The 27,686-nt window shown below is 46.4% G+C and overlaps 1 protein-coding gene and 1 pseudogene across 1 annotated transcript in view; one reads left to right on the top strand and one right to left on the bottom strand.

Moving 5' to 3' along the window:
- The window catches only part of LIN28B (lin-28 RNA binding posttranscriptional regulator B), a 694,462-nt gene that overhangs the window by 545,082 nt on the left and 121,694 nt on the right, over window positions 1-27,686 (bottom strand). The window lies entirely within an intron of this gene.
- LOC147707899 (uncharacterized) lies at window positions 13,229-15,180 on the top strand (annotated as a pseudogene).

Raw genomic sequence — 27,686 nt, 5'->3', positions numbered from 1 at the left:
TTGCAGAAAGTATTACCTTTTGTTATAATGTTGTGCTTAAGAATATGCTGATTAAATGTGTAAATGTAGGACGGCTCTACAATAAACATCTGTGCAGTAATTCATTGCACTTTACCCCCTCTTCCCCAGGATAGGTCAAACTAAGTTGCAGTTGTTCCTGTGGGCCATGCTCTCTATTACCCATAGTCCTGGCTATGGGCCTGGTCAGATAGCCCTGCTTGAGATGAAGGTGTCTTGCGGGCTAAAATAAAAGGTACAGAAAGCAGAGATGACCAGGAGAACAACACAAGAAAGGATGGTTGTACCAAAAATATGGGTGTCCACAACCACCAGCAAAAGACAATTGAATTTATTAAGTCTGGATTATTTAGATTTATTTATTTAGCTGTGGTTTTTGTAAAGCAGGGGCAATATCTATTAAGTCATTAAGAACACTACCACAACGAATTACTACTAAACTGGCAATACCTTGGCCTCTGAAGACAGACACGGATTGGTGGCCACTGGAGATATTTAATACATGGTTGTAATATACAGAGACTGAATAGAAGAATGTATACGCGCACCCATAGTTATTAAAAGAGTATGAAATATGGTGTCTATTTTAACTTCTGATCATCCAGCAAACATGAAAGGGAGTATTTTCGTACATCAAATACACTGGTCATATTTTTAAGGTTGGAAGCAATAGAACATGAAATTGTTTCCGGGTTAAAGGAGGCACTGATGGCCACGGGTGTAGATGTCGCAGTTATCAAAAATAAGCTGATACAAGCATTAACCGTTGCAGATGGTGCCGTTCTGACCACTAGGAAGCAGAGGGAGGGCTTAACATTTTAATGGAGAGTTATAGTGATTTTACTGCATCTCTGAAGTTGGCAGTTAACCCTAGCCAAACTTAAACAATGGCCTGTGGTGGAAGTAACCCTAAAATGCAGGCCCAGTCCATAGCCGACAAATCCATATAAAGAACATGCGAGTTTTCATCTCAGAGTTACTTTGGATTTATATGGCACCTGGTCCTCCTGTACAGCCAAAGAGTTTTATACATAGCGTTGGGTTCATGACCAATTTAGCATTTACTGTTGGTAAGAAGCCGATTGTCACCTTTTAAGAAAGTTATAGGAGAAAGTGTCTTCTGGTTTTAACCTATAGTTCCGGCCCATGTGGCTTTATAAATATCAACAGTTTTCAGGCTCCTAGATCTTCCGCCAAGTTGTCCCTCCTTTATTTAGTATGAGGAAATAGAGCTTGACTATGTGGAGGATCATATTGACTTGGCCCATTTTTTGTTGTGGTGCTCCGTCTGGAGTTATCCACAACCCCATTTAATAGAGAAGTTATAGAAGACGGTCTGTCCTGTGATGGGGGCTTCAAATTCCATGGTTAGGCCATATATTTTTTCCAAACCTGAGGGCCTGCCAAAAGCTGAAAGGTCTTGGACTAAAAATCTTTCATGAACCGCAAACAGCAGGATCAGGAGGTGGCTGAGCTAGTCAAAATCCAGAAAAAAGAATATGCTTTAATCCAGACTATACCCGGAGAAGAGCTGTGTCTGAATTTTGTAGTCCATTCTTGGGATAGGTTCCTTCTAATAAGATTCAGAAAAGCAATTAGACAGCAGTTATGCTTACGTTTTGTGCCGTATGACTGCTCATCTTCTATGCCATGTGATGATAACTGTGGTGAGCTTGTTCCATTTAGTTTTTTTCTGCATATTTTATCCACATTTTACTAAGCGTTTTTAATCTTAGTACTGACTGGGATCAGGACTGATCAAATGCAGATGTCTTTGCTGTATTTGCAGAGGTTGATCACCAGCAATTTGAGGTAGTTATTATCTTAAAAATGCTTAAAGTGCAAGATAAAATATGGAGAGACTGCTGTAAACACAACAAAGCCAGAAAGCTTAACACACCTTTTCTTCAACAAATCTCCAGTTTACTAAAACAGACTGCACTTTTCAAAGCCATGCTTCATGGGACAATGTTATCACACACGAAGTGTAAACAAGCATTGGCATAGCCAATAGGTCTCGCTTTTGGGACCTTATAAGTATTTAGTTATGCAGCACAATATCCTTGGTGCAACAACATCAAATGTTGCATGGCTAAATACTTATAAGGTCCCAAAAGCGAGACCTATTGGCTATGCCAATGCATGTTGTGTTGTGTTGCAGATGAATGGCTCCATGCATACTTGTTAGGAAGATTGGAGGATCTTCCGCTTTAACACACACCAGCACAACAGCATCCCCCTGTTCATCTCATTGAGGCTAGGAATAACAGGGACAAAATTATACCTGCGAGCGGCAAGCAAGGCGTGGCTATGTTTTTGAATCTTATGTCTTTCATACTATTTCAACTATATGCTTGCATAATTAAAATGCCAAATATTAGGAGAACTCGTCTCCTGGTTAGCTCTTATTCACATGCTGGTCAAACTAGTTAGGGGGCTTTGCGCGGCGCTAATCTCGGAACGGCTGCTGCACTGGCTCTTCCCACTACTGCCCCCGGTTGTGCGGGGATTCTGGAATCGCTGCACTTGTGCCATGCAGGGTACTACTGAAGCCCTTATCTTGCTGGGTATTTATTTACAGTAAAGTGATGCAGCTGAAGTCATAGACATAAAGGAAGTACTCAAACTAGTTTGAGGTTCCTTTAAAAGACACAGAACTGCAGATTGTATCTTTAAATCGCGTAAACCCTAGGAGTAAACCTGGTTCCTGTTCCAGATATTAAAATAGTGCGCTGCTGCGTGGAGGCTGTGACTGACATTCTATTAATGCTTATACAGCAGTTTGTTGCACTTTCCTGGTTTCCAATGCATGGCATATGTCCTGACATGTGGCCATGTTCGAACTAGGCAAATAGTTTGCAAGTCATGATCTTCTTTACAATGCGATCATAATTTCACAAGGAGTGCTGTGCAGAGAACATAAAGGGTGTGCACGGTTGAAGTCGGGCTGGTGCTACAAGGTAGCTGCTTGATTACACTGAATTGGGAATCGCAAGATTGAAAGCGGGGCTGGAGCTAAAGTGCCTTATTACACTGAATCGGGTGCCTTGCTAATTTGGAAGTGCCGCAAAAAGCATAAGTGTGTGCAAATTAAAAGAACATTGTGCTAAACATGCGTGTCACCGCGGTGCATAGCAATCTATCCACCTCCTCGGACCAAATCTGTTGTTTCACCTTGTCAGCCGCATTTACGGAACGCCGCTGCGCCATTGATCTGACATACGCGCAACAAGAGTCATCTACAGTTTTAGATAGCATAAAGATCCTGCAAACAGCAGTGCTGCAGTGCTTGATTACACTGAAGCGCAGCGGGCGTGAGTCAGCAAGCAAAAGTGATCGCGGGGGAAGCACGCGAGTGTGCGCGCAGCAGAAACACGCCAAAATGCACCTCTGCTCAATCGCGCGCCCGCGCACATGCATTGCAAGCTGTAGCCAGCTATAGCATTTTTTTGAAGCCTTTCTTACCGAAGGTCTGGCCAGACCAGCGCAAGCGCTGGGTCAGGCGAGACCTAAAAAAAGGATTCCAACATGCTAACACTATAATAAAAAATATAATTGTATCACCACCACTGCCCTTTTCATCTCTTCGTAGGGCTCTGAAGCACACTCGTATGGCTGGAAGTAGACATGCTGACCTTCCACAAAATGCCAAAAGTAATACATCTTTGCTTTTCCATTTTCTGTTTAACCCTTCACTTTCAGAATCAGTTGTTTAAACTCCTTTGCACCTCAATTTACTCACGCTCCTCCCCTGTCCTCTTCACTATTATACTATTGCATTTATGTTGCATGTTTTCTGCACCAACCTCAGCAGTGACAGCAGGAGCATCACGATGTGCAACTCACAAAATAACAGCAAGTCCTTTTATTGGATGAGCTGTGCCAGCTGTTAAAGTTCAGGTATAGTTGAGAGCCAACATTGGTTCAGATAAGCTAAAATTACTATTTGTTAAAATTCTGTTAGGTACGAACTAAACCACAGTAACTTCAGAAACCGATGTTAAATGATTTTCAACCAATGCAGCCATGGGAAATTAAATGCAGGAAGTGCTATCAGAGAAATTAATGTCCAAATAATGTTACATCACTTCTCGATCTCAGGAAAAAAATGATATAACATAGCATAGATCACCTTAAAATTTCTCAATGCTCCTACGCAAAATAAAATACTAACATATGATGCTTTTATAAGTATTGTAGTTAATGTATAGTAATGTAGAGTGAAACAAACATCTACAAGTCGAACCGGTTTAGACTTGCCAATCCACTCTCCAAAGACTCAAGTCATGGAAAAAAGGTAGCTCCACTAGGACGTGGAGAGAGGGTTATTAAAGTTTACAGACGAGAATGCACATACATATGTCATTTCCACTCGCTCCCCTCCGCTGAGCCTGCACAAAGGTAAATATATTCAAAACCATTTAGATGTGTGCCATAGCACTATTCACACCATTATTCCAGATAGGTCAAGGTCAGCATTTATGAGGGCACAAGCATGGTCATAATATGTGACAAATTACCACCATAATGCAGGGTCCAGCATTATGAAGGCGGTGTAGTTGCCATGGATGAATACGGGTGGGCCAGGGAAAAAGTTAGTGTAGGTAGTCACCATCATGCCATAAATGCATAGTGAAATTAGCACCATAATGAAGAATTCTACTGAAGCACGAATTTTCACAACGTATACTCAACTGACCTGTTGCTATTTTGTTTTATTTGAAGTCTTTTTTATTGAAAATTTGGAACAAAGTAAATATCGGTTGAAATGCCATTAGTAAAATTTTGCATTGATCAAAACAGTTCATAGCAAATTAACATATTAAGAAGAAAGGTATGTCTCACATGAATAGGTAAAGGAGGTGTTAGAAGGTCATATATAGGGATCCCCTGTAGTTAGACACGTCGCAAACAAAGTCCGAAAAAAACAATTTACAACAAATTCAAGTCAATATGCATCACAGGAAACTCCAGAGCATAGATATTGAATAAGGTATGGGGAAATGTACCCCTGAACATGTGTACTTTCAGGAAGCAGTCTCCCTTGTCCCTCACTTCCTGCAGGACAGAGGACCAGAAACCTGCCTTGCATAAAACGCCCACCCCCAGGGTTTTGGTAGGAGCATGGATCTAAGCTGTGTGGATACCTTAGATGGGCCATTCGGTAGCTGTCCACCCCAGGGAGATGAGTCTCCTGAAAGAAAATGACATCCGGGTTTAGTTGCAGGAAGTACCTCTCACCTGCTTGCACTTGCTAGGGGAGTTGAGACCACAGACATTTAAAGAGAGCAACTTAGTGTATGTGTTCCTGACCATAGAACTGGAAGTAGCTTGCTGCTATAATGACAGAGTAAAGGTCCAGGTCAGGGTGAAGAAGGCTCACTGATTGTCCCAGTCTGGCACAGAAAAAGGTGTAAGGGGAGGTTAAAAGGCCCCTGGGAGATGGTGCGTCGAATTAGGGTGAGATGACAGGAAGGCAAGCAGGGTTCCCCCTATCCGGGTGAGGTGGTATATGGTGTAGGGCGCCAGGAGGCCAGTCATAATGCCCCCTAGATACAGCAGACCTGAAAGGAAATTTAAAGAAAGTAAATTTAAAATGGGTCAACGAGGCCCAACAGAGTCATTCGCTTCCTGCAGAGATCGGCATGAAGATGCTGTAATAACTGTATTTCTTAATGTTGCCGTGTATGAACTCCTTCTTGCTCACAAAATCCTTTCTTGACCTTTCACAAAATTGTCTTCTAAGTGACCCCATGTCAATTGGCCTACGCAAATTCCTCATAAATTAGGCCCTTTGTTTTTAGCTACAGCTTTGACTACACCCCCACGCTTACTGACCTTTGGTTTGCTGAACAGTTTAATATTATTTCGCTGCCGTAAAAGGTATTTGCTGTGGAATTGGAGGTGGTTATGGTTGTCAATAGGTGTCGTTGATGAGGAGTACCAGCATCTAGAAATGTTTGTCAGAAGGGAGTCCTTACGCCTAAATTTTTTTGACAAGGGGGTCGCAGCATCAAAAAGTTTGAAGACCTCTGCTCTTGACACGGTCTTGACTCACGTTGTAGTTCTTATACCACTATTTTAGTATATGGCTTGGTCTACCTTTGGAGCCCACTGTGTATTAGTGCTACTTACAATTGGTTCTGTTGCAGATACTGTGAAGTATTTAGTGTGTGTTATAATAAGAAATACATATTTTTATAACTGGTGTGTGGTTCTCCTTTCATTTAACCAATACAATAAGGTTGCATTCTGGTAAAACAAGCTGCTTAACATTCCTTCAAGGCTAAGCATGAAGCCTGCTCTCCGCAGCAACCACTTGGATAGCTTTCTATGGTTAACTTTGACCTCTTAAATCACGTCACCATAATGTTTGGACTGGTACAAGGTGCCCACTTTATTCAGTGGACAGCATATACCAGGCCAACTTCTCACAGCAAGCCACATAGAAAAGAAGTCTTGAAATACCAGCCATTCTCTTATACTACTGTAACTTTCATCAAACTCCAATCATTGATTGTCTGTTCTGCTGTGAATAATCTCAAACTCAACCTCCTAGAAAAACCCATTTTATACTCCATTCTATATGGATTGGTCATTCCCCATGCACTACTACCTACAATTACCAATCTTCTGCTGTTATGCTAAAGAGAAGCCCTGAAATACAGCAAGTGCCTAGGAACACAAACAAAACTACCTTATGACAGGGAACATGCCCCCTCACATGGTGGGATTAAAAGGGTTTAACTCCTGCCATTTATCAGCTGTATTTACTTTAGTTGATATTGGGCATTTGATCACATCAAATCATTTGATCAATTATCCAAGGAACACATTATCAAAAAACACAAATTTTGGATACCAGCAGTTGTGCCATGCCCTAGATCCTTTCTTACCATGACAAACTGTAGGGGGTTGCGGAATGAAACCCTGGGACCCAAGTTAACCATATAACGATTAGGGAAAAATAACATTTAAAGAATATAAAGATCATTAATGAGTAACTCATCAGATTCCTTCGAATTCCTGCAGGAGAAAAGAAAAACAGCAGCTGGGGAGGCAAGGATGAGCATTGGATAAAGGCAAAGGCTGCCCTCCGTGCACTCTGGATATCTCAAATCAAATCAAATCAAATGAGACTTTATTTCGGTTAATATTTCAAACCATAAAAAGTACATACAATGATTACATTATCAGATTTCACATCAATACATTATTAAAACGTTCTTCACAGATATCATTAAAAATCATCATAAATGTTAGTTAAGAAAAAAAAGTGCCCTTCTGGTCCTGATATAGTGCAATATTGCTTAACAAAGATCATAGGTCTAAGCAGGTTCTTATTCTCAGTGCAAGCTTTAAAAACGACAGAATATGGAGTACACAATCCTGGTGCAAAAGCTGCAAATAAATAAGGGCAGGTCTAATTTGTTTAAAATCCAATGTTCTCAGCAAGTCAACAAGAAAGTAGCGTCTGGGATAATCATAAAACCTGCATAAAAATATAAAATGTAGCATATCCTGAGGAGACTTCCCGTCGCAGCCACAGGGAGCTACATGTTTGCTAAAAATGTCTGATTTGGGTCTTATTAATAACTGCTGAAAGTGTTAAATCTGAACCTAGTCAGCAGGAACTTTTCATGTGAGCTAAAGGCACAGGCCAGGTAGGGCTCCATTCCCCCACACGACTTTAGCATGATAAACTTTCTGACACTTGGTTTCAGCATTTCCAAACTTTCTCTATCCGCCAATTTAAACTTTAGATAGGCTCTTTTGACCGCTGTTATGTCCCCTTTCACAATGCCACTCGTATGGGAGAACAGTTTGGGGCACCCCAGCATTTCAAAACAAGATTTCAAATATTTTAGCCATGGGATGCGCATACAGTTATCCTGAGATGTTACATCCCGTACAATCTGATGAGTGAGTGGTATCTCCTTGTTAAGCCACAGTGAAACCCAGCAGATCAGTGGCTTCAATGCTAGGTTATCGCATAAAAACGGAGTCCCTAGCTCCTCATGCACAACAAGGTTCGGGGTACTCGCAGGGACACATAGTAACCGTTTAAAGAAGGTGTTTTCGATAACCTGTAATTGGGTATTGGACACATAACCCCACAGCTCACTGCCATATACCGCCGTTGCTACAGATTTGGCATTATATAACTTGATCATTGCAGTTAACGGTTTCTTACCTATTTTTTTAGCGAGATTTAGGATAGTTCCATTAACCCTCAGCATATCATTCTTCTTCTTCACCAGATGAGGGGCCCAACTTAACTTCGAGTCAAAAAGCACACCCAGATAGGAAAAAGTCTCTGTGACCGGAATGGGACTGTCATCAAGCTTGAATACATAGTTCTTTCTTGGGCGTTGGCCAACCTGCATTATATAGGACTTGGAATTATTGACCATTAGGTCCCTATCAGACATAAAAACATTAAAAGCAGTTAAAAGAGCCTGAAGCCCCTTCTCCGTGCGCGAGATTAAAACCGCGTCATCCGCGTATAACAGCACCGGTATGCCCCTTCTACACTCTGGATATCTCATCCCGACTAAGGCTGATCTAGTTAAAATATTTCCACAGAGAATATTTTCACCCCATTCCACCTGTGGAAGATCACCAAGTGCCTATGTATGCAAAAACACATGATGATCTTTCCTTTCTACAGTATGGGAATACAGTGTGATTACACAATATTGAAAATAGGCGCATGGAACGCTGGAGAGAGCAGTGAGTTTCCCAAGTACCAACACTGTGTGCAATGGGGCTACAAAAGTGCCCAGTCACTGCACATGGTTGGTTTCTTGGGGACAAAAGAGACACTGCACGTCATTGGAGGAGCAAAAAAGGCCCCATTGTCATCAACTGATCAAGAGGCATGGACTCCTGTGCCATAGCAGAAGAAACAACTTACCAAGTTTAAGGCAGCATGAAAAATATGAAACGTTCTATAACCCTTGGCGGGAAATCTTTAATACAGTACTTGGGGCATACCAAAGCACTTCGACTTAATTTTGATTATAGTAGTGGGCAAGGTGTGAGTGGCAGGCTCCTTGTGGATACTTTAGAGACATGTAGATATCCGATATGCCCTGAGCAAATGTCAAACAGTAATCTTGGAAAATATATATATCTATAATATATATATATATATATATATATATATATATATACACACACACACACACACACACATACATACACACATACATGATTTGGAAAATGGCAGTCAAATTCAAAATCTTATGGTTGTGTCTTGTCACCCGACCAGGCATAAAGCCTGATAGGTATGGATGTACTATTGTGCTGATGCAGGTGTCAATTATGTTGGCTAATACCCTGGCTAGCATACAGCAGTAAAATCAATCAGTCTACATGAGGCAGAGTGCTCAAGGTGTTGTCCTGCCTGAAAAGTGTTATTGTAGCTGTTCTCAAAACCAACAGTAATTTTCCCACTGCCCTAGCCTCTGTATAATACAGCCTTAAGCAGCGCCGAGTTATATTCCCCGATAAACACTGGAACTGCCAGAAACCCATTAGGACCCAGAGGTTTTTTTTAGACTCATTGTCAAGTTGGGCCTTTATTTCCAACTTCATATAGAGGACCTTATTTGCAAAAGTACATCTTCCTGATAATGTTCTCTGCTAGTTACCAATACACTTTTTTGGCCAACAGATACCTCAGAACTACAGCTATTTGAAATCTAGCCCACCCCCGGACTATGTATTTTGTACACGTCTCAATCTCTCCTTGCCCCTTTCTGACCAGTTTCGATTTTGGGCACCTCAAGCCAAGCCTTTCACCTTAAGGGCAAGTTTTTTATTTGCATATGTACATAGAAGAGTGCAACAAGCATGGAAGAAACCTAGAATGCCCCACTAGCTACATCAAGACAACCTCAAAGCAAAACCTTTCTTTGATAGGCCATCAGTTATCTTCAATCAGAAGTATTAGAAAAGAAAACGGCCATAAAGAGCCAGGAACCTGTAGGGAGACTATAGGACAACATATAATAGTCACTGGTCTCTATGAACTGAGAGACACCAAAGTGCTGTTCCGCAAAGCATTAAAGCAACTGGTCCTTCAGCAGCCAACGTATCTAGCTGCAAAGAAAAGTAGCATTAACATTTCTATCCTCACACACCTTAAAGCTGGTTGGCAAGTTTGGATAAAAAGAGGCATTTCTGAAATGTATTCTATAATGTATTTAGTGTAAGTTCTTCTCACTCCACCAGGCATTTTAGGAACCTTTGGAACTAACTTTCCAAAGTAGGGCCAGCGTTGCGAGACAAATGTAGGAAATGTAAGGAAAGCGTAGCTTGCTTCAAGTATGTGTTCTTAACCTGTAAACCTACTTGCACATTCTGGGAGAATATCTGATTGTGTCTGAAAGACATTTAAAACCCATACTAGCCTCTACTTCGTCACAACAGCACAGCATACAGATGGCTACCCTAAAATCCTGCGTTAAAATCCAGGAAACTTTCACTCATCCACCTCAGGTTAACTGCTGCTAATAAATAAGCTTTTTTTTCTCATAATATAAATATCCAGAAAGCTTAGCCATCCACTCACTGTGGGCATGGCCTGTCTATTTAAGAGGTGCCCACCTGCCCATACACTGCCTACATGAGAAATCATGTTGTCCTATGGAACTCGTGGATACATTAGATGAATGTATTCAGAAGACAGAATTTCTCTCGACCTAGAGTTAATTCTATGTCAGGAGTGGAAGCTTCTGATTAGACTGTCACTTTCGCCTTTATTTTACTCCAGCAGCCATTAAAAGGTATCAACAAAACTACATTTCCCATGAGCATCAGGGAAAATGGAAATAGAAAATGTCCCAGCAACTGTCCAATCCCGAGTCAGGGCTCCTCATATCTACCTCTGTTGGCACTCTATCCTCCTCTTTCTTCGCTGCTCCAGCAGCAAGCAGATGAGTGTTCTTTCTTTATCTTATTTCTCTGACTGATTTTTTGTCATTGGCGATTTATTGGTTGGTTTTCACAGGGTCGTGCGGGTTCGCACTGATTTGTTATCCCTGAGGGGGTTGAGGCGGTGACTCTGTGTGTGAGCCGCAGGGGCGTTCTCCGCTCCTTTTGCGATTGTTGTGACAGGCTCTGTGCGCGGGCGGCCTCCCGCCGCTAGGGGACCGCGCGTCCTTCGCTGCGGCTCTGAGGAGCTCAACCTCCCGTCGGGTGCGAGTCGTTGAGTTCCGCTTTGTACACGCGTCGGGAAAGCGGCTCAACTGACTCGCGCACTGTGGGGGAGGATCTGTGTGTTTGTGCTTTGGCATTGATAAGGATTAATTGAGACTAACAGAGCCCCTGCCTGGAGCCTGAACACCCGCGAGGCGGGTAGGGTATTTGGCGCGTTTTTGGGACCGGCCCAGGCAGGCTTCAGTTCAGTACCTCATAGCAGAGGTTGTTTGGTCCCTATTTCATTATTGCTGACCCCGCTGTGGCGGGAAGAGATTTGTACTTGAGGTCTCTGTCCTGCCATACCCCCTAATACACCTTGCTATCTGCTGAGGCAGCGGCTGTATGGAGTACGACGAATACTATGAGGAGGAGGAGCAGCAGGTCATGTACCTGCCGGTAGATGACCACTTCTGCCAAGTAATGGATTCCTCCATTTTGAAGGCCGTGACACGGGTCGTGGCGCCCCTGGAAAAGAAGATAGATCAACTTCAGGCGCAGTGCCAACCCCTCGGGCAAGGGGCAGACCCTTCGGGGCAAACAAGCTCAATTCCTCCAGACCAACCATCGACGAGTGCTACTGACCATAAGCGAAAACGCTCTGCGGACGTGGACCCAGATGCCTTTTCGCGCCTAAAAAAGGCGTTCTTGGACGCGAAAACTGCGGAGGCTCCCGCGGCCTCACAGGAGGCGCCATCTGGTGCCAAGGGAGGTGGTCAGGACGATGCGACCACTGTCGATCCAGATGAGTCACCCCAAACCAAGGATGGAGATGGGGAACCAGAGCGTATGTGGCCTACAGATGATCCCACCCAGGCGTCCGGCTCTGACCTTAACTCAGACATGCTCAATCCGGACGAACTCCTCCACCCGCGCTCATCGCACTGTGTTCCCGCCCCTAAGGTGGCGGCGTACATGGCGGCCAGACTTCGTAAGCCGTTAGATCAGGAGGTGCGTAGCTGCCTTCGGGCAGAATGCCCGCGCTCCGCCTTGGAGGGTTAGGTAGCGGTTACCCCGGAGATTGATCCCAAAATGTCCACCTTCCTCACGAAGTTTGTGAAGGACCCCAAAAAGGGTATAGACCAATCTTGGAGGGCCTGCCAAGATAAACTCTTGGACACGGCGGGGCCTTTGGCGAAAATCCTGGACAGGCGGAAGATGCCAAGGCCTCATGGTTTCTGATCTCTCCGGAGATTCTTTCCGGCTGGGCACAACGGGCGATTATTTTCCTAGGAAACGCGAATGTAGCTATTTCCACTGAACGACGGAGATCTATTTTGATCAAGATAGACCCGAAGCTGGGAGAACTGGCCACCTCCGAGGCAGGCACGATGGCAGAGGGCAACCTCTTCGGTGACCTGTTCGTCCGGGAACTGGGTAAATTTGTAAATACCTTTAATTCCCTGGACAAGGCCCAAGCGTCCGTGAAGCGAATCTTCACACCCCGTGTTTTTGGCGCAGCCAGTCGAGGAAGGGGCTGTTCGTCTGGCAGACCCTATAACAGAGGCTCCTTCAAGCAAGGCGATTCCCACAGAGGCCAATACCAAGACCCTGAAAAGTTTGGAAACTTCTACTAGACCAGAGGTTATCCCTGGCGCCGCGGTGGACGAGGAAGAGGAGACGGCGGCTACAATAACCACAAAGGTGAGACTTCAAAATGTAATGGGCCTGAAAGTGGGGGGCAGACTCCAGTTTTTTCTTCAGGCATGGTCTTCGCTCACCTCAGACGCCTGGGTATTACAGACCGTCGGAGGGTTTCAAATAGAGTATTCGGGGCTCCCCACGCAGTCCGTTCGCCCCAGACCTATCGATTTCATGCCGGACCAATGCTCACTGATAGACAGAGGTCGCGGATCTACTACAGAAAGGGGCTATTGTGCGGGCAGAACTGCACCCACGAGGTTTTCTCAGCAATCTTTTTCTCAAAGAAAAACAGGACGGGGGCTATCGCCCAGTGATAAATCTCAAGGAATTCAATGGCTGACTTATATACCGCCATTTCAAGATGGAGGGTATTCACATCCTGCGGGATCTGCTTCAGGAGGGGGACTGGATGGTCCGGCTGGACCTGAAGGATGCCTACCTCACGATCCCCATTTTTGCTCCCCACAGGCGTTTTCTTCAGTTCCGGTGGGGTCCACAGGTATACGAGTTTGCCTCCCTTCCTTTCGGACTGTAATCCGCTCCGTGGTGTTTTACCAAGGTGCTGAAGCCGGTGGTGGAGCGCCTGCGCACGAAGGGCATCCGTCTTATAATTTATCTGGACGACATGCTCCTTCTGCATCAATGTCCGCTGACATTGCTGGTCCATCTTCAGAGGACGATCAACCTCTTAGAATCCTTAGGATTCATAGTCAACCAGGCCAAGTCGGACCTTGTCCCATCACGGAGAATGCAGTTCCTGGGTTTTATGATAGACTCAGTGCACGCAACCTTGTCACTGCCTTCTCGGAAGTTGTCCAAGATCAGACACGAATTGAGACGCACTCTGGCACGCCCAACGATCCTGTTGCGGCACTTGGCCAGGGTTGTAGGTCTCTTGTCGTCTTCCATTCAGGCGATATTCCCGGGGCCCCTTCATTACCGGGCCCTCCAACGCCTCAAAGCTTTTCACCTCCGCAAAGGCCTTACCTATTCCCAGGTCGTTCCCTTCACAGAAGAGGCGAGAACGGAGCTCTGATGGTGGATCGAGCATATGGACGCTTGGAAGGGACGAGCGATCTTCGGCTCCAAACCGGATTTGGTGATCGAATCCGATGCCAGCGGCCTGGGCTGGGGAGCACGTTGTGGCGCTGTGTCTACAGGCGGAGTATGGTCATCCGCAGAGAAGAACCTTCACATCAATTGTCTGGAGTTGATGGCGGGTTCCTTTGCAGTGAGGTGTTGGACGAAGGACAAGATTCAGTGCCGTGTCCTTCTAAAAATGGACAATGTGGCGGCGGTGCGCTACATCAACCACCTTGGAGGAACCAGGTCCAGAGCCTTGTCCGACCTTGCCAGGACTCTATGGGAATACTGCCTGTCCAACGAAATATCCTTGTCGGCGGAGCACTTGGGAGCACCTTCCCGGCTCAGCCAACCGGGTGGCGGACTGGTGGTCTCGTCACTGGAGAGACGCCAGCCTATGGCAACTCCACCCCGATGTGTTCAGGGCGATCGTGGACAGATGGGGTCTGTTCTCAGTGGACCTTTTTGCTTCCCGTCTGGACGCCCAGCTGAGGCGCTACTTCAGTTGGCGTCCTGAGCCGGAAGCGACGGCGGTGGATGCATTTCTGCAAGACTGGAGCAGAGAGAGGAGCTACGCGTTCCCCCGCTTTGCGATGATCATGAGAGTGTCCACCCAGGTAAGGAGACAACGGGCGGATCTGGTGGTGATCACCCCGACCTGGAGATCGCAAGCCTGGTTTCCGGTTCTGATGGAACTTTCCTGGGATTTTCCAATCCCTCTACCCCACGTTGCAGATCTCCCCAAGGGGATCCTCACCACCGCCTAACCACGGGCCACCTGCGTCCGATGGCCTGGCGGGTTACAGGCAACGCTGGCAAGTCCCGGGACTTTCCGAAGACGCTGCCACGCTGTTGGCCAAATCTTGGGCAGACAGTACCAACAAGAGGTACCGATCAGCATGGTCTCTGTGGAGTGGTTGGTGTCTGCGACAACAGATTGATCCAATGGGGGCAGACATTGTCCACGTCCTTAATTTCTTAGCCTCCCTGGCAAAGGAGGGTTTGGCGTACAGGTCAATCAATACCTTTAGGTCGGCCATCTCGGCGGGCCACACCCCGCTGGATAACCACCCTATAGGGGAACATCCTCTGGTTTGCAAACTGCTACGGGGCATTCGGTTATCAGTTCCTCCGGAACCCCGCTATTCAGTTTTATGGGATATGAATAAGGTTCTTAACTTGTTTCGGGAGTGGCCGTCCAATAAATACCTGTCGAGGAAGCAGATCTAAGCGAAGCTGGCAATGTTGCTCTGTCTGATCTCGTGTCGCAGAGTCTCAGATGTGAGGGCTTTGGATCTTACAGGTCGTGTCTTGACCCCTGATGGGGTTACCTTCCATATTTCTAGACGAACCAAAGGGGATTCCCGAACTATCTCGTATCCTGCATTCCCGGATGTCCCGAAGTTATGTGTGGTTAGAGCACTGAAGGCCTATGAAGTGGCGACGATTGATATACACCCACAGGGTGTCAAACAGCTGTTTATTGCTCTTACTAAACCACACGGGGCGGTTTCATCCCCTACTATTGCGCGATGGGTACGATGGGTTATGCAGGAAGCTGGCATAGATATTTCCCAGTTTGGGGCCCATTCTGTGAGAGGAGCAATGGCGTCCAAGGCTTTTTCCCTGGGGGCTCGTTTGGAAGACATTCTGAAAGCTGCAGACTGGTCTTCAGACTCCACCTTCAAGAGATTTTACTTTAAGCCAGCTTCACTGGTGGTGGATAAGCTTTGAACTAGCCTAATCAGAAGCCTCCGCTCTAGATATAGAATGAAAAATTTCCTAGCTAACGTACAGTAAAGTTTCAATTCTATTAAGGAGGCAGGGGCGAGGATTAGCCCACCCTGTCTTCATTCGAACCCTCCCAGAATTACCACGTTGGGACGGTAAGTAAAATCTTTATGATACAGTTTTCTACTGAGCTGTTGTGGGCCATGACATTCTAATGCTGACTGTCTTAATCAATGCTGATGGTATGTTCCGACGTTGATTAACTTGCACAGTAATGCTGGCTAATGTGATCGAACGTTCACTTCCTGGTGCCTTAACTGATCTACTTGTACCGTAGGTTCCGAGACGGGCAAACAGGACTAACGGACGAAGGACTGTGGCTGTGTCGCAGGAAGAAAGAGGAGGATAGAGTGCCAGAAGAGGAGGATATGAGGAGCCCTGGCCCGGGATTGGACAGTTGCTGGGACATTTTCCATTTCCATTTTCCCTGATGCTCATGGGAAATGTAGTTTTGTTGAGATTGTTGATACCTTTTAATGGCTGCTGGAGTAAAATAAAGGAGAAAGTGACAGCCTAATCCTCGTCTCCGCCTCCTTAATAGAATTGAAACTTTCCTGTACGTTAGCTAGGAAATTTCTCATTGTGCATGCTCTGCACTCTGATCTCTTATGCTACTGGCTCCCCTGACCTGGCATTATATCAGGAATTGTCTCTGCCAATTATGGTGACCACAATACAGTTTCCTCTATCTACTCTCCCAGTTTTACAGTTTCATAGTTTTATTGCAAGCTTTTTAAACGACACAATATCCATAACAATGATAATGTATTATTCTCTTTTAAAGAATAAGATTACACCATGCTAGAATGTTTCATACATTTTTATTAGGTTTCGCCTGTCGAAAGCTGCGCAGCAGCAGCGGCGAAATCTTATGAGAATAGTATGTGGGCGTTGTCCCGCCTCTGTCTTCCATTGGCTAGCTCCATAAATGGAGGCTAGCCATTGGAAGAGAGAGGCTTCCGTCATTGTGCGAGGCGATTGGTGGGCGTTCCGCCGATTTTTTTCCCTTTCCGCCCCTTTTAAAACGTCATGCGGCTGTGGGCGTGTGTTTATTTTATTTTTTTCCCCCGTGATGTTTTCGTCTTTTTCGAAGTGCCTTTAGCAGGAGTGGTCTGCGAGATTTAAGTTGCCAGGAAGTTGTTGTTATTTGCGATCAGGTAAGCAACATTTTGTTTATAATTTTATTTGCATGTGTATTCCGTCTCATGTCGTCTCCCTTTTTAGGTCGAGCCTTTACCATTCCGCAGGAATGGGAAATGGGGAGAATTCAAGTCGGCTATTTTCTCTTCAAACCAAAGGGCTTTCAGCCGCGGTTTTCTTGCAGTGCCCGTGAACCACGTGATAACATGCACGCGCATTCAGGGCCAGCCAGCCCAGCACATCAAAGGGCTTCTCCTCCCCTAATTATTCATGGCCGGCCGCAGGCCGGCCGTACTTTCAGTTTCCCCAGAACGGCTAATTAGGGGAGGAGAAGCCCTTTGATGTGCTTCACACCAATGCGCCTCAGTCATTCCTCTTCTTAGTATTTGCTTCCAGACTCCGATCTGCTCATGTGCACAAGACGCTTTACACATTACACTCATCTGCCTGAAGTGGGAGTTTTAAACAAGCAAAGCTGGTCCTTCTGTACTTGCAGTTTCACTTCTAATGTGTGTTGTTATTTATCATGATTTTTAGCTGAGGTGTATCACGCTTGTTCATGAGTTTGATCTCTTCATACTGTCAAATGTTTTCTAAGTTGTTTTTGATTGTCTTACCACTGGAGGTCTCCCTGTGCTACATTTAGCCTCTGACACATGCAACGCCACTCAACCACGCAACGCCACTCAACCACGCAACACCACTCAACCACGCAACGCCACTCAACCACGCAACGCCACTCAACCACGCAACGCCACTCAACCACGCAACGCCACTCAACCACGCAACGCCACGCAACTACGCAACGCCACGCAACTACGCAACGCCACGCAACTACGCAACGCCACGCAACTACGCAACGCCACTCAACTACGCAACGCCACTCAACTACGCAACGCCACTCAACTACGCAACGCCGCTCAACTACGCAACGCCGCTCAACTACGCAACACCGCGCAACTACGCAACGCCGCAATGCCACGCAACTACGCAACGCCACGCAACAACGCAACGCCACTCACACATGCAACGCCACGCAACTACGCAACGCCACTCAACTACACAGCGCCACTCAACTACGCAACGCCACTCAACTACGCAACGCCACTCAACTACGCAACGCCACTCAACTACGCAACGCTGCGCAACTACGCAACGCCGCAACGCCACGCAACTACGCAACGCAACTACGCAACGCCACGCAACTACGCAACGCCACTCACACATGCAACGCCACGCAACTACGCAACGCCACGCAACTACGCAACGCCACGCAACTACGCAACGCCACGCAACAACGCAACGCCACGCAACAACGCAACGCCACGCAACAACGCAACGCCACTCAACTACGCAACGCCACTCAACTACGCAACAATATTTACAACAAGGGGTGGTGAGGGACAGAGTCTCTGAATTAAGCAGAAAGCTCTCACCCAGTCAAGAGATCAGGGCTAGATCCAACACCGTTTTTTAGCTCACTGCACCATCCCAGTTTCAGAACCTGGCTGTATGCAAATTAGTCTGTTCCTGTCCCAGTGCATGATGGGAACAGGGCAAACCAAACTACAGAAGCCAATTCTTACACTGGGAAGGAAACAAGCTCCCGGGGACCGGTTTCTGGCATTACAGCCGTCTTCGGCCCGGTTTGCTTGAATCCTGATGGTGCAATGAGCAAGGGTCTCACATCTGAGAATACCCTTCCACGCTTAGGGTGGACAAAAATATTTACAACAAGGGGTGGTGAGGGACAGAGTCTCTGAATTAAGCAGAAAGCTCTCACCCAGTCAAGAGATCAGGGCTAGATCCAACACCGTTTTTTAGCTCACTGCACCATCCCAGTTTCAGAACCTGGCTGTATGCAAATTAGTCTGTTCCTGTCCCAGTGCATGATGGGAACAGGGCAAACCAAACTACAGAAGCCAATTCTTACACTGGGAAGGAAACAAGCTCCCGGGGACCGGTTTCTGGCATTACAGCCGTCTTCGGCCCGGTTTGCTTGAATCCTGATGGTGCAATGAGCAAGGGTCTCACATCTGAGAATACCCTTCCACGCTTAGGGTGGACAAAAATATTTACAACAAGGGGTGGTGAGGGACAGAGTCTCTGAATTAAGCAGAAAGCTCTCACCCAGTCAAGAGATCAGGGCTAGATCCAACACCGTTTTTTAGCTCACTGCACCATCCCAGTTTCAGAACCTGGCTGTATGCAAATTAGTCTGTTCCTGTCCCAGTGCATGATGGGAACAGGGCAAACCAAACTACAGAAGCCAATTCTTACACTGGGAAGGAAACAAGCTCCCGGGGACCGGTTTCTGGCATTACAGCCGTCTTCGGCCCGGTTTGCTTGAATCCTGATGGTGCAATGAGCAAGGGTCTCACATCTGAGAATACCCTTCCACGCTTAGGGTGGACAAAAATATTTACAACAAGGGGTGGTGAGGGACAGAGTCTCTGAATTAAGCAGAAAGCTCTCACCCAGTCAAGAGATCAGGGCTAGATCCAACACCGTTTTTTAGCTCACTGCACCATCCCAGTTTCAGAACCTGGCTGTATGCAAATTAGTCTGTTCCTGTCCCAGTGCATGATGGGAACAGGGCAAACCAAACTACAGAAGCCAATTCTTACACTGGGAAGGAAACAAGCTCCCGGGGACCGGTTTCTGGCATTACAGCCGTCTTCGGCCCGGTTTGCTTGAATCCTGATGGTGCAATGAGCAAGGGTCTCACATCTGAGAATACCCTTCCACGCTTAGGGTGGACAAAAATATTTACAACAAGGGGTGGTGAGGGACAGAGTCTCTGAATTAAGCAGAAAGCTCTCACCCAGTCAAGAGATCAGGGCTAGATCCAACACCGTTTTTTAGCTCACTGCACCATCCCAGTTTCAGAACCTGGCTGTATGCAAATTAGTCTGTTCCTGTCCCAGTGCATGATGGGAACAGGGCAAACCAAACTACAGAAGCCAATTCTTACACTGGGAAGGAAACAAGCTCCCGGGGACCGGTTTCTGGCATTACAGCCGTCTTCGGCCCGGTTTGCTTGAATCCTGATGGTGCAATGAGCAAGGGTCTCACATCTGAGAATACCCTTCCACGCTTAGGGTGGACAAAAATATTTACAACAAGGGGTGGTGAGGGACAGAGTCTCTGAATTAAGCAGAAAGCTCTCACCCAGTCAAGAGATCAGGGCTAGATCCAACACCGTTTTTTAGCTCACTGCACCATCCCAGTTTCAGAACCTGGCTGTATGCAAATTAGTCTGTTCCTGTCCCAGTGCATGATGGGAACAGGGCAAACCAAACTACAGAAGCCAATTCTTACACTGGGAAGGAAACAAGCTCCCGGGGACCGGTTTCTGGCATTACAGCCGTCTTCGGCCCGGTTTGCTTGAATCCTGATGGTGCAATGAGCAAGGGTCTCACATCTGAGAATACCCTTCCACGCTTAGGGTGGACAAAAATATTTACAACAAGGGGTGGTGAGGGACAGAGTCTCTGAATTAAGCAGAAAGCTCTCACCCAGTCAAGAGATCAGGGCTAGATCCAACACCGTTTTTTAGCTCACTGCACCATCCCAGTTTCAGAACCTGGCTGTATGCAAATTAGTCTGTTCCTGTCCCAGTGCATGATGGGAACAGGGCAAACCAAACTACAGAAGCCAATTCTTACACTGGGAAGGAAACAAGCTCCCGGGGACCGGTTTCTGGCATTACAGCCGTCTTCGGCCCGGTTTGCTTGAATCCTGATGGTGCAATGAGCAAGGGTCTCACATCTGAGAATACCCTTCCACGCTTAGGGTGGACAAAAATATTTACAACAAGGGGTGGTGAGGGACAGAGTCTCTGAATTAAGCAGAAAGCTCTCACCCAGTCAAGAGATCAGGGCTAGATCCAACACCGTTTTTTAGCTCACTGCACCATCCCAGTTTCAGAACCTGGCTGTATGCAAATTAGTCTGTTCCTGTCCCAGTGCATGATGGGAACAGGGCAAACCAAACTACAGAAGCCAATTCTTACACTGGGAAGGAAACAAGCTCCCGGGGACCGGTTTCTGGCATTACAGCCGTCTTCGGCCCGGTTTGCTTGAATCCTGATGGTGCAATGAGCAAGGGTCTCACATCTGAGAATACCCTTCCACGCTTAGGGTGGACAAAAATATTTACAACAAGGGGTGGTGAGGGACAGAGTCTCTGAATTAAGCAGAAAGCTCTCACCCAGTCAAGAGATCAGGGCTAGATCCAACACCGTTTTTTAGCTCACTGCACCATCCCAGTTTCAGAACCTGGCTGTATGCAAATTAGTCTGTTCCTGTCCCAGTGCATGATGGGAACAGGGCAAACCAAACTACAGAAGCCAATTCTTACACTGGGAAGGAAACAAGCTCCCGGGGACCGGTTTCTGGCATTACAGCCGTCTTCGGCCCGGTTTGCTTGAATCCTGATGGTGCAATGAGCAAGGGTCTCACATCTGAGAATACCCTTCCACGCTTAGGGTGGACAAAAATATTTACAACAAGGGGTGGTGAGGGACAGAGTCTCTGAATTAAGCAGAAAGCTCTCACCCAGTCAAGAGATCAGGGCTAGATCCAACACCGTTTTTTAGCTCACTGCACCATCCCAGTTTCAGAACCTGGCTGTATGCAAATTAGTCTGTTCCTGTCCCAGTGCATGATGGGAACAGGGCAAACCAAACTACAGAAGCCAATTCTTACACTGGGAAGGAAACAAGCTCCCGGGGACCGGTTTCTGGCATTACAGCCGTCTTCGGCCCGGTTTGCTTGAATCCTGATGGTGCAATGAGCAAGGGTCTCACATCTGAGAATACCCTTCCACGCTTAGGGTGGACAAAAATATTTACAACAAGGGGTGGTGAGGGACAGAGTCTCTGAATTAAGCAGAAAGCTCTCACCCAGTCAAGAGATCAGGGCTAGATCCAACACCGTTTTTTAGCTCACTGCACCATCCCAGTTTCAGAACCTGGCTGTATGCAAATTAGTCTGTTCCTGTCCCAGTGCATGATGGGAACAGGGCAAACCAAACTACAGAAGCCAATTCTTACACTGGGAAGGAAACAAGCTCCCGGGGACCGGTTTCTGGCATTACAGCCGTCTTCGGCCCGGTTTGCTTGAATCCTGATGGTGCAATGAGCAAGGGTCTCACATCTGAGAATACCCTTCCACGCTTAGGGTGGACAAAAATATTTACAACAAGGGGTGGTGAGGGACAGAGTCTCTGAATTAAGCAGAAAGCTCTCACCCAGTCAAGAGATCAGGGCTAGATCCAACACCGTTTTTTAGCTCACTGCACCATCCCAGTTTCAGAACCTGGCTGTATGCAAATTAGTCTGTTCCTGTCCCAGTGCATGATGGGAACAGGGCAAACCAAACTACAGAAGCCAATTCTTACACTGGGAAGGAAACAAGCTCCCGGGGACCGGTTTCTGGCATTACAGCCGTCTTCGGCCCGGTTTGCTTGAATCCTGATGGTGCAATGAGCAAGGGTCTCACATCTGAGAATACCCTTCCACGCTTAGGGTGGACAAAAATATTTACAACAAGGGGTGGTGAGGGACAGAGTCTCTGAATTAAGCAGAAAGCTCTCACCCAGTCAAGAGATCAGGGCTAGATCCAACACCGTTTTTTAGCTCACTGCACCATCCCAGTTTCAGAACCTGGCTGTATGCAAATTAGTCTGTTCCTGTCCCAGTGCATGATGGGAACAGGGCAAACCAAACTACAGAAGCCAATTCTTACACTGGGAAGGAAACAAGCTCCCGGGGACCGGTTTCTGGCATTACAGCCGTCTTCGGCCCGGTTTGCTTGAATCCTGATGGTGCAATGAGCAAGGGTCTCACATCTGAGAATACCCTTCCACGCTTAGGGTGGACAAAAATATTTACAACAAGGGGTGGTGAGGGACAGAGTCTCTGAATTAAGCAGAAAGCTCTCACCCAGTCAAGAGATCAGGGCTAGATCCAACACCGTTTTTTAGCTCACTGCACCATCCCAGTTTCAGAACCTGGCTGTATGCAAATTAGTCTGTTCCTGTCCCAGTGCATGATGGGAACAGGGCAAACCAAACTACAGAAGCCAATTCTTACACTGGGAAGGAAACAAGCTCCCGGGGACCGGTTTCTGGCATTACAGCCGTCTTCGGCCCGGTTTGCTTGAATCCTGATGGTGCAATGAGCAAGGGTCTCACATCTGAGAATACCCTTCCACGCTTAGGGTGGACAAAAATATTTACAACAAGCAACAACGCAACGCCACGCAACAACGCAACGCCACGCAACAACGCAACGCCACTCAACTACGCAACGCCACTCAACTACGCAACGCCACTCAACTACGCAACGCCACTCAACTACGCAACGCCAATCAACTACGCCACGCCACTCAACTACGCAACGCCGCGCAACTACGCAACGCCGCAATGCCACGCAACTACGCAACGCCACGCAACAACGCAACGCCACTCACACATGCAAAACCACTCAACTACGCAACGCCGCTCAACTACGCAACGCCGCTCAACTACGCAACGCCGCTCAACTACGCAACGCCGCTCAACTACGCAACGCCGCTCAACTACGCAACGCCGCGCAACTACGCAACGCCGCGCAACTACGCAACGCCGCAATGCCACGCAACTACGCAACGCCACGCAACAACGCAACGCCACTCACACATGCAACGCCACTCACACATGCAACGCCACTCACACATGCAACGCCACTCAACTACGCAACGCCACTCAACTACGCAACGCCACTCAACTACGCAACGCCACTCAACTACGCAACGCCACGCAACTACGCAACACCACGCAACTACGCAACGCCACGCAACTACGCAACGCCACGCAACTACGCAACGCCACGCAACTACGCAACGCCACGCAACTACACGCAACGCCGCTCAACTACGCAACGCCACGCAACTACGCAACGCCACTCAACTACGCAACGCCACTCAACTACGCAACGCCACTCAACTACGCAACGCCACTCAACTACGCAACGCCACTCAACTACGCACACATGCAACGCCACTCACACATGCAACGCCACTCACACATGCAACGCCACTCACACACGCAACGCCACTCACACACACGCAACGCCACTCACACACGCAACGCCACTCACACACGCAACGCCACTCACACACGCAACGCCACTCACACACACAACGCCACTCACACACACAACGCCACTCACACACGAAAAACCACTCACGTTGCCAATAGGTCTCGCAGTACGACAGTTGGAGCCATTACAATTGCAAATAACAATGCCTTTCACTTTGGTTATCATTTTAAATACATAAAGGGCTTTGTCATTTACAAAACCAATAGCTCCAACTTTCCTACTGCGAGACCTATTGGCAACGCCAGTGCTTGTTAGGTCTCGCCTCTCAATGCGCATGCGCCTTGAGCGGAGCGAGGCTATAGGGGCTTAAACAGACCTTACCTAGACTGGCGATTTGATGCTGTGCCCGTGCGCTTTTAGGTCAATGCGCAAGCGCATTGACCTAAAATGCACGTGCACAGCATCAAATCGCCAGCCTTCTGTTGCCCAGCTTGGTGCCGCTCCACCCCCTGCATCATCCAAGGCTTTCACGGCCGACCGGCCGTGCTTTCAGTTTCACGGTCGCCAGGCCGTGTCTCCTTATTGAACTTGTTTAACTTGTTTTCCTTCCGAACTGGCCTCCACGTTGTTTAACAATGCGTGAGACACCTCCAGTTACTTGCCTCGTAGTAACTACGTCACAGGGTTTCCGCTTTCACTCACTCTGTGCCCGGGGCTCTTCTCTCCTGAATGGAATCAACTGCCACATGGATTTAACTGCCATTCAATGTACATTCATCCAATATTGTTTATTTAGTAGAAGCCTGCATCCGAACATGCACTATAATTTTCTGACTGATTTTCTGTTTTGGACGTTCCTCGTTTTCAACCGAACACTTGTTTAAATTTTCTGTTTCGGACGGATCTCATTTTCTTCTGTATTCTTCACAAAAGTATGTACTTCAAAATTGCACTGTGCCTTACCCTTTCATCCAACACGATGGGTTCCATTGCTGAGGCCTTGAGCAGCTCATCGCCATTAATTGTAATAATTTCCGCTCACACGCTAGTCTAAGTTAAGCTTTGTATTGCATGTAATGACCCAGCTGAACACAGAGCAGCACATAAGCAACTCTCTCCAGTGCCGTACACACGTATAATGTCCACATTTTAACATAACATCGTAATACCATTTGGCAAGTACAACATGGTATAGTTAAGGAAAAGCACATGGGACAATAAGTGAATAATAATAATAGCACATGCTATAATCGACAACACCCCGCCCACCCATTTGTTTGTTGTGCTAAAGTGCACCACAGTTTTAAATAATTTGTCGATCCACCCCATACAGAGCCCACAACAGACGCCATGAAACTACAAGCTGTGCCTGTGCATCCCCAATTCCTCTCCCAGCAGCTGTTTAAACTATAAGGACAAGGCACTGGGAACATTCCTCCCCCTTCTAAACTCTTTAAGCAGCTTTCCCACTCACTAGCATTCATGCAGCATTACTTAAATCAGCACATTTACCTTTTATTTTGTCAGCAGGTTAATTGTTGCATTTCCAAAATCCAGAAAAAAACAGTATGAGAGCGAGCGACTTAGGTTCAGGTATTTGGCAGTTGATACTTCTATCATTTAATCCCCATTCCCAATGTAAATACTTGGGTCTTATTTATAAGAATATGAAACCTATGGTCCTTCTCTTCCTTCTTTGATTCTCTACGGATCCACTCGTCAAACAGTATATATTCTTAGGCATTTCCAAACAGATTTTAGTCTCCTCCATGCATCAGACAATTGTCTTCTTTGAGCCTGCGCTATAATTGCTTTTTTACGTTTTTTTGCAACGTTTGTTTTATTACTTTTTGTACACTGCATATACGTGGCTGTTTATACATATATGACCTGAATTTTTAAATAATCTCACAGTGTATTTTATTAAATGATTTCACTGACACGCATATGAACAATTGTTACTTACCTGTAAACAGGTGGTTCTCCAGTATTGGTGTCTTTCATAGATTCACATGCTTGAATATTCCCCGTCGTCGAAGTGGGAGTCCCACGGTAAATAAAATAGCAATAATGCTAATATATATATATATAATATAGTATCATAATAAGTAGAAAAAACAGATAAAATATATACTGAAAACCTTCACAAAGGTTGCTACATAGGAATGCATTAGAGAGAAAAAAACTCATTTGCAACATATCAGTGTCATTATGTTAGTCCAAACTGCAGCCAATCAGGCTCAAGCACCCTCTAGAACCTTCTCCTCAGAAGCTCAAGCCCTCAGATTTTCGTGGCACTAGTAATAATAGCGCATGAGGAGAAGAATAAGAGCCTATGAGGGGAGGATGGGTGGGTCGCATGTGAATCTATGAAAGACACCAATACTGGAGAACCACCTGTTTACAGGTAAGTAACAATTGTTCTTCTCCAGTATTAGGGGTGTCTTTCATAGATTCACATGCTTGAATAGAATAGATAGCAGTAACCTCCTAGAGCTGAGATTGCAACATTTTCAAACAATTGAAGAACATATAGCTTAAAAGCAAAGCAATCTCAAGAATGGAGGAGGGAAACAGAGGCTCACCTTATTTGAAAAGATGACAAAGCACTGCTTGCCCCACTGCGGTATCCGCCTCGTTGACAGCTTCCAAACAATAATGTCTGGTAAAGGTGTGCCTGCTGGACCATGTCGCTGCTCGACAAATCTGGTGTAGAGGCACTCCGGCAAACAACGCGGTGGACGATGCCATCGCCCTTGTAGAATGTGCCTTCACTGGAGTAGGTAAAGGCCTGCCAGCCTGCTGATGGCAAAATGATATGGCTGAAGAGAGCCATCGTGCTACTGTTTGTTTAGTCACTGAATGCCCTTTTCGCAGTAGCCCATATGCTATAAATAGCTGATCAGATTTACGGAAAGGGGCTGTTCTTGAAATGTAGAATTTTAGACAACGTTTTATGTCTAAAGAATGTAGTCGTTGTTCTGCAGGAGATTTAGGATCCGGGAAAAAAGTCTTTAAGAAGACAGGCTCATTCAAATGAAAGTCAGTAGGTACTTTTGGTAGAAAAGAAGGATTAGTACGAAGTGACACTCCATCGGGCTTGAACTGTAAATACGGAGGTTTGATGGTAAAAGTGTGTAAGTCACTTACACGACGAGATGATGTCAAAGCCAAAAGCAAGGCGACTTTCCAGGTAAGAAACTTGAGGTGTGATCGATGAATTGGCTCAAATGGAGGTTTCAGAAGTTGTAATAATACCACGTTGAGGTGCCATGCTGGAGGAGGGCGCCTTAACGGAGGGAACTTCCTGAAAAGTCCTTTAAAGAACTGTCGGATGATTCTGGATGAACAGAGAGACGAAGAGCCATCATGGCGGTAGCGCGAAATGGCCGCCAAAAAGACTTTCAATGTGGCATGTGAAAGACCAGACTGAGCAAGACTTAGAAAGAATGGTAAAAGTTGGTCTGGAGTGGACTTGATTGGGTGTACGTTGGATGCTGCGCACCAATGACAGAAACGTTTCCACTTTAACCTATATGTTTTGATGGTTGATGGCGCTCTAGCAGACGCTAGGATGTCTCTACATTCTTGGGGTATACTTAAAGAGGCAAATTCAACGTATTCAGGTTCCATGCCGACAATTGAAGCGTCGACGGGTCTGGATGGCAAATTTGTCCGTCGTCCATCGTCAGGAGGTCCGGACGTGGATGTAGACGAA

Source organism: Lissotriton vulgaris, chromosome 6 (genome assembly GCF_964263255.1).
Source record: "Lissotriton vulgaris chromosome 6, aLisVul1.2, whole genome shotgun sequence".
NCBI classification, from domain to species: domain Eukaryota; kingdom Metazoa; phylum Chordata; class Amphibia; order Caudata; family Salamandridae; genus Lissotriton; species Lissotriton vulgaris.
This window is presented reverse-complemented; position numbering and strand designations above follow the sequence as displayed.